Source organism: Apus apus, chromosome 22 (genome assembly GCF_020740795.1).
Source record: "Apus apus isolate bApuApu2 chromosome 22, bApuApu2.pri.cur, whole genome shotgun sequence".
NCBI classification, from domain to species: domain Eukaryota; kingdom Metazoa; phylum Chordata; class Aves; order Apodiformes; family Apodidae; genus Apus; species Apus apus.
The window spans coordinates 3553991-3568282 of NC_067303.1; positions in this window are offsets into that span (position 1 = coordinate 3553991).

Here is a 14292-nt window from a genome sequence, read left to right on the forward strand (position 1 = left end):
GAACTTAGCAGATGGAGGAGATTAATAAAGAAAATGAATTAACTTAGTAAAATCTATTGATCACTTCTGTGAATGATCTATGTTTTACACTTAACCTGCACAGTTTAATCTCAGATTTTGGCATTTGCAAAAGGGATAGTGTTCATGAAACTGTTGATTATAAAACTAGCCAGTCCTAAAATTCTTCCCTATCCAATCTGACCTCTTCATTTTTTAGGATTACAGGTGCATATCCATCTAGGGTGAATTACACTAGATGCCAAATAACGTCCAATTCATTCCGTTTTTCACTTAGATCATATTTATAATATTCAATTATAAGTAAAACTCAATGCTGGTTCTTAAGAAGAAACATAGTAGCAGCAATTCCATGAACAGTGTACTCACCTTTACCATCTTGGTGAATTTATTCCTTTCCTGATGGAGTCAAACAACCAGGCTAGAGTCTCTGATGAAAAGCAAAAGCCCAGCTGGTGAATGAAGTGGTTCAGAGCAGTTTTGGCTACTGGAGTGTAAGAGCTCACAGAGGTTTGCAAGCAGACGTTAGCTGGAATCCTGCTTGCACTTTGGCATCCTACAGGCAGGACAAGTTTGTTGTCCAAAGCCTGTGGAGAAAGAGGACTGTTTGCTAGTGCTTTATAAATCAGCATCTTGTGCTGCCACTCCACCCCTCCCCTTCCAGGTCCAGCCCATCTTCTGTTTCACCTGTAGTAGGTGGAAAAATACCACAGTAATGAGCATGTGGGTTTCAGGTCAGATAGTTTCTAATTATTCCTTTGTAGTGTTTGCTCACAACTAGGGAACAAGTGTATTATTCAACTTGCTAGAAGCAAAGAGTTTCCTTCGGAGACCTTCCAGCACTGGACTCCCCTCATGGTTTCCAGCTCTCATGGCAATGTGCAGTGGGGTAAAGGAAGTCTGTGCACATTTTGTCTTGCTTGTTTTGGTGATGTTCTGTTTGCCTGCCTAGGCTTCCTAAAGTCAGGTGCCTGCCCTGTTTAGTTGCTAGTAGGGATTTAGTGGAGTGGTGCTGCTTAGCTTGGACTTCACTTTTAATTATTGCACTTATTGTGGTTTTAACCTTCATACTTAGCTGGGAAAAGCACTTCCCTGTACATTTTCAGCAAGAGCACTTGCCTGAACAGCTTCCATACAGGGGTAATAATGAGATTTACAATACTTTTGATACCTGATGTGTCTTATCACTTAGAAGTCAAGTTAATTTCATCATCTCTGAAATGTAACTGGCAAAAACTAAGTCAAAAGTGATTTAAGAGTTTCTATAGTTTAACACTATTTGGGGGAAGACTGTCTTCTATCTATCTGATAGAACTGGTCTCACTGAACAGCACAGCATTTCAGCAGTTGGTCCTTAGCTTCAAATTGCATCACTTGAGATATTGTGAGGTACCACAGACACTGGCAGATGACTCAAATTGTGGTGAGAGAGAGAACTTGTTAATGGAGATAAGTAACGTTGGCCTTTCCAAGCCATATATCTAAGCTGTTATTGTGGAGAAAGCAACAAAGAAACATCCTTTATTACTTCAACAAGAGCATGAATAAATTCATAGTCAAATCACAGACTGGTTTCCACTGATTTGAGGATCATGCCTCCTTAAACATCACTTAGAGTAAAAGGAAAAGCTGTTTCTACTTCCCATTTTATGTGTTTCTGTCTTTTTCCATGACATTTTTTAATCCCAGATTGTTACACAAGATACAGAAGTGTCTCTGGAAAGGTTTCACATTCAGTTTCTGTGGTTTGTTGTATTGAGAACTGGATTGTGTCCTGGGGCTTGAATATAAAACCTTTTCATGTGCATAGAAGTATTGGAGATTTCATAATCTGTGCCATATGCAAAAGCAGTAATATATTGACTGTATCCAGGGATTCTGCCTGTCTCATGTCTTACCCGTTAACTAGTTAAGGACTGGTCAGTGTTAGGTTAACAATCAGACTTGATGATCTTGAAAGTCTTTTCCAACCAAGGTAATTCTGTGAGATTGTCTAGTCTGCTGCTGGAAAGGAGCTGGAGGAAGATGCTGAAGAGGTACAGTAAGTGTGTTTAACATCCAGCTAGACTACTGAGGCTGGAAGTGGAGTGATATGTGAAAGGAAACGTGGACTTGGAAATAGGGAATATATTGTCCATCAGATCTGTTGAAGACAGTGGCCTATGAGGAGTAGCTGATAGGTGGAGAACAAAACTGTGTATCATTATATCCTGCTGTTCACAGATTTGTAAAAACAACTACCCTGTACTTTTCAGCAATGTTTTGGGATTTAGAGTGTTGTCTGGGTCATTTGGGCACTTTTGAATTTGTCTTCTATAAATCATGACTGGTTTTGCCTGGGGACAAATGTTAGAAATGCAAATCAGGGAAGTGTTTGGCAACAAAGTTCCCCTGCACTTTGGACTACACGCAGTATTTACACTGACACATCTGTCTGTCCTCTTCAGGGATTGTTTCACAGCAGATTAACTGAACTGGAATCATAAATGTCCTTAGTATGATAGCTTCACAGTATCTACAAAGTGTTGAGTCAGATTTTTGGCTTTGCAGGATTAATAGTTAAAAAGTTCTGTGGTGAAAATGTCATTAATCTTTCCACAGAAGGGATTGTTTTCCTGTGAGTTACAAAGCAAAGATAAGAAGCACTGCAAGAAGGGACTTTCTGGTTCCTCCTAAACCAACATAAGGTGGTTGGGCAGCATATTATCCCACTGCTGGGAGGAATTGCCCCTTGTAGTAGCTCCCCCAAGTGGTCTCTAGCCACTGGTCTTTCTGATCCACTGAAAAGGTACCAGAAATCAAGCCCCCATGAGAACCTGAACTGCAGCTCTGGAAGAGTGCTTGTGAAAGCTGAACCCTACCAGTGAGGCACTTGTGCCTTGGGTTGGCAAGACGTGGCAGGTACAGAGAGGAATATTCTTGAGACTGTGCCAGGGTGCTGTAATCGTCACGTGTGTTTCTAGTGTGTCTCAACATCCACAGCTGAGCCCTGTTTAGAAGGTAAAATTAATATTATGCTGATTCCTAAGTATCAAGTCTAGAAAAAGAATGTGTCCCTTCTGAATTACTGTGTCTGTCTCTTGCACTTCCAGAATTAAGGAACACTTTAATTCTATTCTAAGTTCCTCTTCTACACTAGGACAGCCAGGAGAACACTTTGCTGTTACTTCACACCCAGAGACCACCTTTCTTAACCTGCAGTGTGTGAGGACTGCAGGCTGCTGCTGCCTTGCTGAGATGCTCCAGTTCTTTCAGGTTGTGAAGCAGAGGTGGAAACGTTTGTAAGGGCTGTTGGAGCAAGGAGAATGCAATGCCTGTGGTTTGCTTGTTGAGCTTTGCTGTGTTATTTATATGCCTCCTTTCTTGTATGAAGTGGGGCCTGCGTTAGCAGAAGGGAAGCGTGCAGCTTTGGGAGTGCCTGGGGAGGCAGGAGTGGGTGGTAGAGCTAGCCTTGAATTTGCTGTCACAAGGTGTGGTTCAGGCTTGCTGCCTTCCTCAGGCAGAGCCAGCAGAGGGAGCGCAGCAGCCTCTGTGCTCGGTGCTCGCTTTGTTCATTCATTGTTTTCACACCAGCAAAAACAAGATTTCAGAGAACAGTGTGTCTGGCTTGGTGTCTGGCACAGACCTATCTCCAGTGATCGAGAAGTGTTCTGGGTTTCTTTTCCCTTGGAGGCTAAGGGTAAAAGAAAACCTGAACTTGAGGTGTCAGTCTTGAGGTGTTGAAAACATCTTTCAAAGGCAGGAGAGAGCCTGGGATGAGCCAGGCAGGTACTGGCAGGTACCTACAGCAGCCTTAGGATTCCCTTGCCCTTTCAGTAGCCTTTAAAACAAGGCTTTGCAGCCAGGTATCTCCAGGAGCAGCCAACCTGTCTGTGAAGGCATTTAAAAGGGGCTGAGAATTTTTTCTGGGTTCATCCCTTAGCAAAGGAGGGAAGTTTTGAGTATTCTTTCCTTATTCCATGGAGAGGAGAAACCCCCTCTCAGCAGAAGAGGGAAAAGCCATGCTAAATCTTATGTTTTCTTCCTTCTTAATTTAACCCGAATATGTTAAACTCTAATTCACAGGCCACAAATAATAAACCAAGCACTCAGAGCTGTCAGGAGCCAAATTAAAACAAAAGCTTAGGTGGTATTTTGACACTGGTAATTCAGGCTTTGGTTGTAAACCACTCACCTGAGTTTTGTCTGTCCACAAAGAGGTAATGGAGCTGAACTGTATCATTTAATATACAGATATATTTCAATATATCATTTATTTTTTCACATGTGAAAAAAAGCTTCAAGAGTCCTTTTTTACAGAGTTTCTACTCAGATTTCTACAAGAATACAGTGGTTTCTTGTCACATTCTGTCACCATCTGATGTGGAGAACCACTCATTCAAAACATTTTTTCACGTGGGTCATCAAGAAGCCCTGAGTGTCTCTAGTATGTGTTACTTGAAACAGTGAGCTGCAGAGGTGTCTGCCAGGTGTGATACCAACTGCTGAGCTAGCTGCTCCCTGCCTAAAGAAATTTCAAAAAGATAAGTAAAGCTTGCACATTTCTTGGGGGGGTTATTACTTGGAAGCAATCTTTTGTTGAAATTTTCTGTCTCTGAGGAGGAAAAGAGAAGCCACAGGTGAGTCACGGTCTCTAGGACTTTCTTACTCTCCTTGATATTTTGTCTTCCTGCTTCCTAGTGCTATTAATAGGAACCATTACAAATTCGTATTGAATGTGGTATAAAAACAGTAAGGAAAATGGATCATCTTCCTCTTGGCAACTTCCTGGAGCTGTGCAAAGGTACAGTCAGGACTGAAAGCTGGTGTGGAAACACAGTTTAACCTTATTCTTGAAATGTGATGGTATTCCAAAAATTTCATTTGCAATCAGAAATTATTCCTAGGAGCTTGCAAATTGCAGTCTTTCTTTCAAACAGCTGCTGTCCTGATTATTCTCAGGCAAAACAATATATTTTTTTTTTCCTTTTAAAATATTATCTGCTGTGCTGGATCATGTGCCAAACCAGTGCATCTAGAACTTGCAGAGCCAACCAGTGGTTTTCAGTCTGAACCTACTCCTCTGGAACAACGTAACCAACCTCATTCCTACCAGACATCACAGCCTGTCAAGTGGCAGAGGCAAGCCAGGAAGACAGGATGGAAAGGGGACAGTTAGATGAGGGATGTAAGTATGGGCCTATGGACAGCTAAAGCTGGACACATGGGAAGAGAAAATGGATGGTGGTGCAGAGGTGTGTTTACCCCAGGGCACCTATGGAAATGCAGATGAGGAAGCTTAGGGGTTGTAAAACACACGGTTTGTGTGCTGGGTATTTGTAAGCAGTGCTGTCTAGAGAGGGCAGCCTGTGCTCAGCAGAGCTTCCCCTGCCCAGCCTCTGGCAGGGTGATTGTAATTTGTCAAAAGTCATTTGAATGGGCACTAATTATTCCCCAATTTCATGTGGAAATAGAGTAAGGGTTATTTGCAGAGATGCTCTTTTGCTTAGAAAATGTTGGTCCTGTGGCTTTCGGGGTTTCCAGTGAAGAAAAGCAGGTCATTCAACTAATGTGACTGCACAGGTGAGTGACACCTGCTAGAGCAGGACTAGATGTTGACTGGCAGGATAGTTGTCTATGGAAGATGGTTGAAGTGCCACAGCCTGTTTGCTGTCTGGTTGACCTCTATTGGAAAGTGATTAAAAATGATTCAGTTGGTTGAATGTGGGTCATTCAAACAGCTGATCCTTTTTTTTACCCTGTGATGCCCTTGCAGTGTTGCCATGTCACCCCAGAGTTCTGAAAATGACATTTTGTGAGCACAGAAGTGGTGAGTGTTTCAGCTGAGAATGCCAAGATGCTGGCTCACAGCTTGCAACAGCTGATAGCAGAGCAAGGCAGGATCTTTAGTCACAGCTTGCAGAGCTGAAGGCTGAGACTGACAAAGTGATGGGTCATGGTTTACAAGAGCTGAGAGCCAGCCACCATTGCTCTGCTACAGACTGACCTCCCATCTGTAGCAGTGCTCACACTTTGGCAGGCAGGAAGCAAAATTTAAATGGCCAGCAGTTGAACAGGATATTGAAAACTGTGGGCTTAGGTGGCTTAGTGGACAGAAAGAGTAAACTGTGTCTAAAAATGACTGAGGTTAAGGTATATTTTTCATTTTGCCTTTGCACTTTTACATTCCTAGAAAAGTGGGAGGATTGTATAGAGCAGACAGGGTGGAAGGCATCTGTTGAGGAATGTAATGGAGAATGCTGTGACCCCTTCTTTTTCTCTTTTTTCCATTTCTATGCAAAATCATTGCAGTGGAATTCTGTTGGCCACATTAAAAGGTGGGGAAGGAGAGCAGTTTCTATTCAATTCCTCATTCCTTTTGAGATACTTCAGAGAATCTGTATGTATTTCGTTGTTCATTTCTATGTCCTGCAATTCTGTCCTCTAGCAATAATGGTCACATTTTGTGTCCTTGAGTAAAATTCAGAGAAGGCTTCTGGGGTGATAGCAGATGATCTTGAAATAGTTCACAGTGTTACACAACTGGGATGTCTGAGCTGTGATGTGAAGTTGCAAACAGCATTTTACCTGTGGAATTTGAAAATCACATGGGTTTGTACATAGCCCAGAGGAGTGTGAAATCTTACCTCCACAGACCTTGTACAGAAAATACTTTAGGTCAAGAAAAACTTGTTTCATATTTGTCAAAGCCACGTGAAGGGGCTTGGCTGAGTCTCCATGCCCTCACTGCCAGGGCCTCTGCTTCTGTCCCACATCAGCCTTTGGGGTTGTTGCTGTGTCATTTCAGTCCCACAGGCAGGCTGAGATGTTGCAGGTGGGAGATGAGCAATGTGAAAGGTAAAATGCAGAAATAGAGAGAACACCTGTGACATGAGCCTAAGAAATCCACAGTGCCAGTTCTCACCAGGTTCTAAACCCTATATTGGCTGTGCACTGCTAACCTGAGGTACTGGTGCTTCTGCCACGATACACAAAATCCCAGTGAATAGACTCTGCTGCCACTTATCTCTGTCCAGGGAAAGCCTTAGGTGCTGGACATCTCTATGATGGAGTGGTGGCCATGAACAGAGGAAGGAGCCTTTCTACCCCCAACAACACCAGCCTGAGCCAGACTCTGCCTGCACTGCTGCCCTTGCCTCCCTGGGCACCAACCCTGAGCGTGTCCCTGGACGTGGGGAGAGTTTCACCTTGGGCTTGCAGTCTTAGTTCATGCTGTAAGAAAATCCAGCCTTACCTTTTCCCTACTTACCTCTTGGGAAAATGCCCTTAACTTTGATTTACACTGGATATTGTTTGAGTGCTGCTGAGAACCAGTCCAACCGCTCGCTCGATGCAAACGAGAATAAAGTCACATAAGTAAGAAATATAGAAAGTTATAGGATTGGGGCTTGGTTAGCAATGAACTCACTAGTTTTCATAGTCTGTCTGACTTTGGGAATGGCTCAGGATAGCATGGCTAATGTTTTGAAAAGCTATTCTATCCCCAAAGAATGCAAGATGTACTTAAGTGTTTTGTAGTCTTGTTTTAGTGAAGCATTTGTATTTAAAATGGTGTCTTAATAGGAAATGTCATCTGAGTTTAGATTTTATCCTGCAGCTCTTCTCCTTTTATAAGCTGTGTCTGTGGTATCTGCTTTTATTGTGCTCAGCTTGGGGAAGGTCTCAGGACTGGGCCTTTTAGTGTCATACTTGAAGTATAATTTGTATTTTACAAATGCCTGTAGTTGGTGATTAGTAACCTGTGTGTTAGAGTTGGGTTTTTTTCATCAGTAGATCTAATAATAATTGGCAAAGGAGGTCAGGAGCATCACCTCCAAATTAGAAACTGAGTCATGGAGAGGCAGTGACTTATACAAGATCAACCAGTAAATCTGAGGTCCTAGTTGAGTATCACAATGCTCTGGATCCAATTCCCCTCCCACCCAGGTAGGGAAGGAGAGAGAGAAAAAGAGAGATACTTGGCTGGATTGAAAACTAAACTACACAGCTTTAAACACTAATGATACAAGAAAACATATACAATTATGTACAAATGTGTCCAGGAAAGGAGCTGGAGCAAGATGCTGAAGAGGTACAGTAAGTGTGTTTAACATCCAGCTAGACTACTGAGGCTGGAAGTGGAGTGATATGTGAAAGGAAATGTGGACTTGGAAATAGGGAATATATTGTCCATCAGATCTGTTGAAGACAGTGGCCTATGAGGAGTAGCTGATAGGTGGAGAACAAAACTGTGTATCATTATATCCTGCTGTTCACAGATTGGTAAAAACAACTACCCTGTACTTTTTAGCAATGGTTTGGGATTTACAGTGTTGTCTGGGTCATTTGGGCAGTTTTGAATTTGTCTTCTATAAATCATGACTGGTTTGGCCTGGGGACAAATGTTAGAAATGCAAATCAGGGAAGTGTTTGGCAACAAAGTTCCCCTGCACTTTGGACTACACGCAGTATTTACACTGACACATCTGTCTGTCCTCTTCAGGGATTGTTTCACAGCAGATTAACTGAACTGGAATCATAAATGTCCTTAGTATGATAGCTTCACAGTATCTATAAACTGTTGAGTCAGATTTTTTTGGCTTTGCAGGATTAATAGTTAAAAAGTTCTGTGGTGGAAATGTTATTAATCTTTCCACAGAAGGGATTGTTTTCCTGTGAGTTACAAAGCAAAGATAAGAAGCACTGCAAGAAGGGACTTTCTGGTTCCTCCTAAACCAACATACGGTGGTTGGGCAGCATATTATCCCACTGCTGGGAGGAATTGCCCCTTGTAGTAGCTCCCCCAAGTCGTCTCTAGCCACTGATCTTTCTGATCCACTGAAAAGGTACCAGAAATCAAGCCCCCATGAGAACCTGAGCTGCAGCTCTGGAAGAGTGCTTGTGAAAGCTGAACCCTACCAGTGAGGCACTTGTGCCTTGGGTTGGCAAGACGTGGCAGGTACAGAGAGGAATATTCTTGAGACTGTGCCAGGGTGCTGTAATCGTCACGTGTGTTTCTAGTGTGTCTCAACATCCACAGCTGAGCCCTGTTTAGAAGGTAAAATTAATATTATGCTGATTTCTAAGTATCAAGTCTAGAAAAAGAATGTGTCCCTTCTGAATTACTGTGTCTGTCTCTTGCACTTCCAGAATTAAGGTACACTTTAATTCTATTCTAAGTTCCTCTTCTACAGTAGGACAGCCAGGAGAACACTTTGCTGTTACTTTACACCCAGAGACCACCTTTCTTAACCTGCAGTGTGTGAGGACTGCAGGCTGCTGCTGCCTTGCTGAGATGCTCCAGTTCTTTCAGGTTGTGAAGCAGAGGTGTAAACATTTGTAAGGGCTGTTGGAGCAAGGAGAATGCAATGCCTGTGGTTTGCTTGTTGAGCTTTGCTGTGTTATTTATATGCCTCCTTTCTTGTATGAAGTGGGGCCTGCATTAGCAGAAGGGAAGCGTGCAGCTTTGGGAGTGCCTGAGGAGGCAGGAGTGGGTGGTAGAGCTACCCTTGAATTTGCTGTCACAAGGTGAAGGTGCATATACAGTTATATACAAATGTGTTCAGGAAAGGTACGAAGCCCCTGTTGCCTCCCCCTACCCCCAGGACTCCCACAGCATCTCCTGAGCTGTGAACAGTCCCAAAAAGTTCCTGAGCTGCTGGAGAAAGTACAGAGTGATGAGAGTCAGGAGAGCTGGAGCTTGGGGTTCCCCGGTGAGGGATGGACGGAGTCCTCCCCGGACACCGGCCATGGGTGGAGGAGAAGGGAAGAAGAAGCAGGAAGGAAGTTGTCTTGTGTGATCTCTGTGCTTCCCCTGAGCTCACGTAGCTCTCTGGAATGGAAGATCTCTGGCCAGTTTTGCTGTCTGTCTCACTCAGCCTCCTCCGGGGGGGTCAGAGATCTCCCTGTAGCGTCTGAGCCGGCAGAGTGAAGGTGCGACCTTGAAGTCCCAGCAGGTAGAAAAACATTCCACTGTTTGTTATCATTCCTAGCTGGAACACTCTGCTACTAGTTAAAAGAAAGCTTACTGAAGGGGGAAAAAAAAAAAATAAATCAGTGAAAGGAAAATTGACTTCATCCTGGCTCAAACCAGGACAGTGGTGCACAGATGCCCATGGGTTGTGGGGTCACCAGTCTACGCTGGGGACAGCTGGTGTTCCCCACAATCTGAGTGCTACCAGAGTCAAATCAGTAGCAGCAGCAAAGCCCCAGTGGAAGGATGATACCTGAGTTTTTGCTTCCTTGATTTGTGTGTCCACTCCCCCTATAATTTGCCTGGTATCTCCAAAACATAGCAAGATCTCCTAGTACAAATTTGGGATGGGATACGGCTCATCTAATTTAACTCTGAGGCTACACTAGTCATTCAGGTTGTCTTTATAGCCAAAAGGAAGGAAGAAAGAAGCACCTCCAGACAGCAATTCATCTCATTCGTGTTAGGTGTATACAAGATAATAATTACCCTGTACAGACATGCTGTTCTCTGCCTGAATAAAGGAGCAGCTTGGAAGAGTACTTTGGATTAAATACCTAGGATTTAATGGAGATCAATCCTGTCCTTAGGAACAAATGCACATAGACCTGTCCAGATGACGTGGCTTAAATATTAAAACAAGCATTTCCCAAGCTTCTGCTGTTTGGATTTGGCTTCTGTGTAGAGACACGTCTGGACTAGTCACATGCATAGTCCTTGGTCTTCCTTTCAACGTACATTGCTAGGAGTTGAGCTTCAGTTGGTCACTGATTTGCTATGGAGAATTATTTGTTGTTAATGCTGATTTTTAACAAAAGATCTTGCAAGTCCCATCAGGTTCTTCTTCAAGAGTCAATTTTATTGAATGTGTCTGGGGTGAGAGGATGTGTGAAAAAGCTATGAATGAAAGGCTCCCTAGGGCACCAAATCCATGCTCAGAATGCAAAGTTTTATGCTGTAAAGTAGGTGGTGGCTGAGACCTGGCCTGAGTTTCATGTGGGTAAGCTCAGTGCTGGTATAAGCAAGCAGATGAGCTGAAACAGCTGGGCCTGTGCTTTTGACAAGAGGAAAACAAGTCCTTTTGGTAGTGGATCAGACCCAAGTGCTTCCCAGAATGCAGAAGGTTGTTCCTCTCTTAGGACAAATGCCATGTGCTCCTTGTCTTTCTCTGGAAGTGGAGGAAGGAATAAAAAGTGAACACAGCTGTATGAGGTGCTCTGAATTTAATAAGGCAAAGGACTGTGAAGTGCAACGTATGATTATGTTCTTGATAACCCTATCACAAGATGGACAAAGTAGGGAATAACTGGGACATCCTGCCCAATGAGCTTTATTGCTTCTTCCTGGTGGCTCTGTACCCATCTGCAGAGCTGCCCTTGCAGCCCAGCACCAGGGCTGGCAGGGTTGCAGCTGACCTCTCTGCTTGGGAAGTCTCTTTTGTTGTATTGTGATACTCTTATTCCAGGCACTTTGCTGGACAGTGTGAGAGAGATGGGGTGTCACAGCACAACTACACCCTGCAACAAGAGACAGGCAGGGCAGAAACTGCTGGCTCCAGAGAGAGAGGCAACATAATCCCATCAGCACAGTGTTTGTGTTCATAAGCTCTGCTGCATCATGCCAGTAATTGGTATTTGCATAGCACTTGGCAAATATGAAAGCATTGCTTAAATGCAAATGATAAATGCATTGCCTTCCAGTCTGCCTGTATAGCTTGTCCTCTCAGCTAATGAGGCAGCTAAATGCTTAATGTGAGTATAAAATAAAGGATTAAATATCTTTTTTACAGTTTCCTTCTGACTAGACAGGCTTGTTCCTCTTCAAATGTGCGGATGGGCTGGGAAACCATTTGAGCTTAGAGAACTGTTAGTAAAGGAATGTGCAGCATTTGAGGATCATGATTCCATGAAGTGCCCTGAAAGCCACACAAACACCTGTGCCCTGCTTTGCTTCGTGTGAGCTGTTGTGTGATGAGGTTTACAGTGCTTAGACTTTACCTGAGAGGGTTTCATCCTCCTTGGTGTCAATGTGAACTTAGATTTGGGAGTGTGTGTAGTTAATTTGCTGGCTTGGGGTTTTATTGGACTCTAGCCATGTGCTTTCCAGCAATAGTAAACTCTGTCTTCTCATGTAACCGTTTTAAATTGTAGTGCAGTTTGGGCAGGCAGCACAGCATCCACAGATAAAGTATTTGAGATCACTAGAAAAGTTCCAAAACTTACATTATTCCTCTCTCCTCTGGAATCTCTAATCATGGCAAATTCAAATACTTGAGTTGGTATTTTCTTCCTTGGAAGTGAAGTTGAATAATGTGATATTTTATACATGCATCACAATTTTTAGCTATTTCAAATCAAGTTGGCAAAATGAGGCTTTTGTATTCATGGCTTGCAGGAGTTTTGGCTTCTGCATCATTTGGAAATAGATTACTCTTGAAATGTATTTTAAGATTAATCATTTCAGAAGTTTGTGAGCAGCTCCTTGGATCAATGTCTGTTTTTATTGGGTTATTGCATGAAATCAGCATTGCATTCAAAATATTACTGTCTTGCAGTATCATTATAAGGTGTATTTCTCAGCTGCTGAAGTGATACTACAAAATTAGTATCATTTTATCACAAAGTGAATGCCTGTGAAACCAGGCTGCAGAAAGGGAGAATTATATGCTGGGAGGAAACAAAGACCAAAATATGATAATGAAACAGTTTTTCTAAGGCCACCAAAGTTCAGAAGGGAAAACAGCATCATAAAGAAAATGGTCCTAATCAATTGTCATTCCTGTGGGATTGTATTCTGCAAAGCAGTTTTGTCTTTTCTTCTCACCAGGATGATGAATGGACTGATTCTGCCAAAGGTAGCACGTTTAAGCAAAAGGTGAGCACTAAAAATGAAAGCTTAGTATTTTTGCACATCAGGAAGATATGTTATCCCCAGATCAGCTCCTTGCTTATGCATCCTCCCCCAAAATCATCTCGGCTACCTGAGTCACTTGACTGTGAAATTAAAATCAGGAGCAAGCTTTCCCTCTCAGCAGAGATGTGACCTACTGAATTCAGCCTCCTGCTCTCAATTGCCCTGTGAGGTTTTGTCTTTCTCCATGGGCTCTGTGAAACCAGGTAAGCAACAGGGTAAGTTTCTCTCTGCTGGTGGTTTGAAGGTGCTGCTGATCAGTTCCCACTTCTCACTTCTTCTGACAAAAACAGTCTGCCTTCTGACACATCCCTGGTACCAGCTGTCTCACATGCTTTCACAATAACTTGCTGTGTGATGGTGTTCCTTGCAAAAAAACTGTGCTCTATTGAAACATCTTTGTTTGTTAGACGGAAATATTTTGTCCTACCCAATATTTGGATGTACTGTTTGCCAGTTAAAAATTCTGAAGACTGATTTCCTCTTTGGCAGGCTTTGGAGTGACACTGCTAAATAGTTCAGTGTGTCACTGCTAAAAAGTTCAGAGACAAAAGTTGTGTGTGCTCAGAGTTTCTGGGTGAATGAACCCAACTCCCATTACCTTTGCTCTAAGTTGTGCTTTGAAGTCACACTTGCTTTTCAGCTCTGCAGCCTCTTGCAGGACATATCAGTAATGGTTTATACAAACCTTTTGGTTTATACAAACCCAGCTACCAAGGAAGAACAAGCTGTAAATAAGTACTTGAGAAGTATAAGATGAATTAATCCCTTTTCTGTTGAAGCAGGTGGCACATAAAGGTTTATCAGATACGCTGTTCTAGATCAACATATGATTTTCATCTGCTTGTCTTCCTTATGGAGATGAGTCAGAGGTTAAGAAGTTTCAGTCCAGTGAGGAACTGAGTATCTATTTTAATTTGCTACGTATTCTTGATTTCTCCTAAGAGGGAGATAGCAGGGACTGAACATTTTAGCAGATATCACTGATATAATGGAGTCACAGAATCATGGAATTGTCACAGTTGGAAGGGACCTGTAGAGATCATCTAACCCAACTGCCCTGCTAAAACAGGATCCTCTGGAGCACATTACTCAGGCCTGCATCTAGGTGGGTCTTGAACATCTCCAGAGAAGGGGACTCCACACCCTCCCTGGGCAGCCTGTCCCAGGGCTCTGTCACCCTCACTGTAAAGAACTTTTTCCTCATATTTAAATGGAACTCCCCATGTTCCATCTTGTGCCTATTGCCCCTCATCCTGTCACTGGGAACTACTGTCTGGCTCCATCCTCCTTGCACCCACCCTTAGGTACTTGTAGAGGTTGATAAGGTCTCCCCTCAGCCTTCTCTTCTCCAGGCTGAACAGTCCCAGCTCTCTCAGCCTTTCCTCGTAAGGGAGATGCTCCAATCCCCC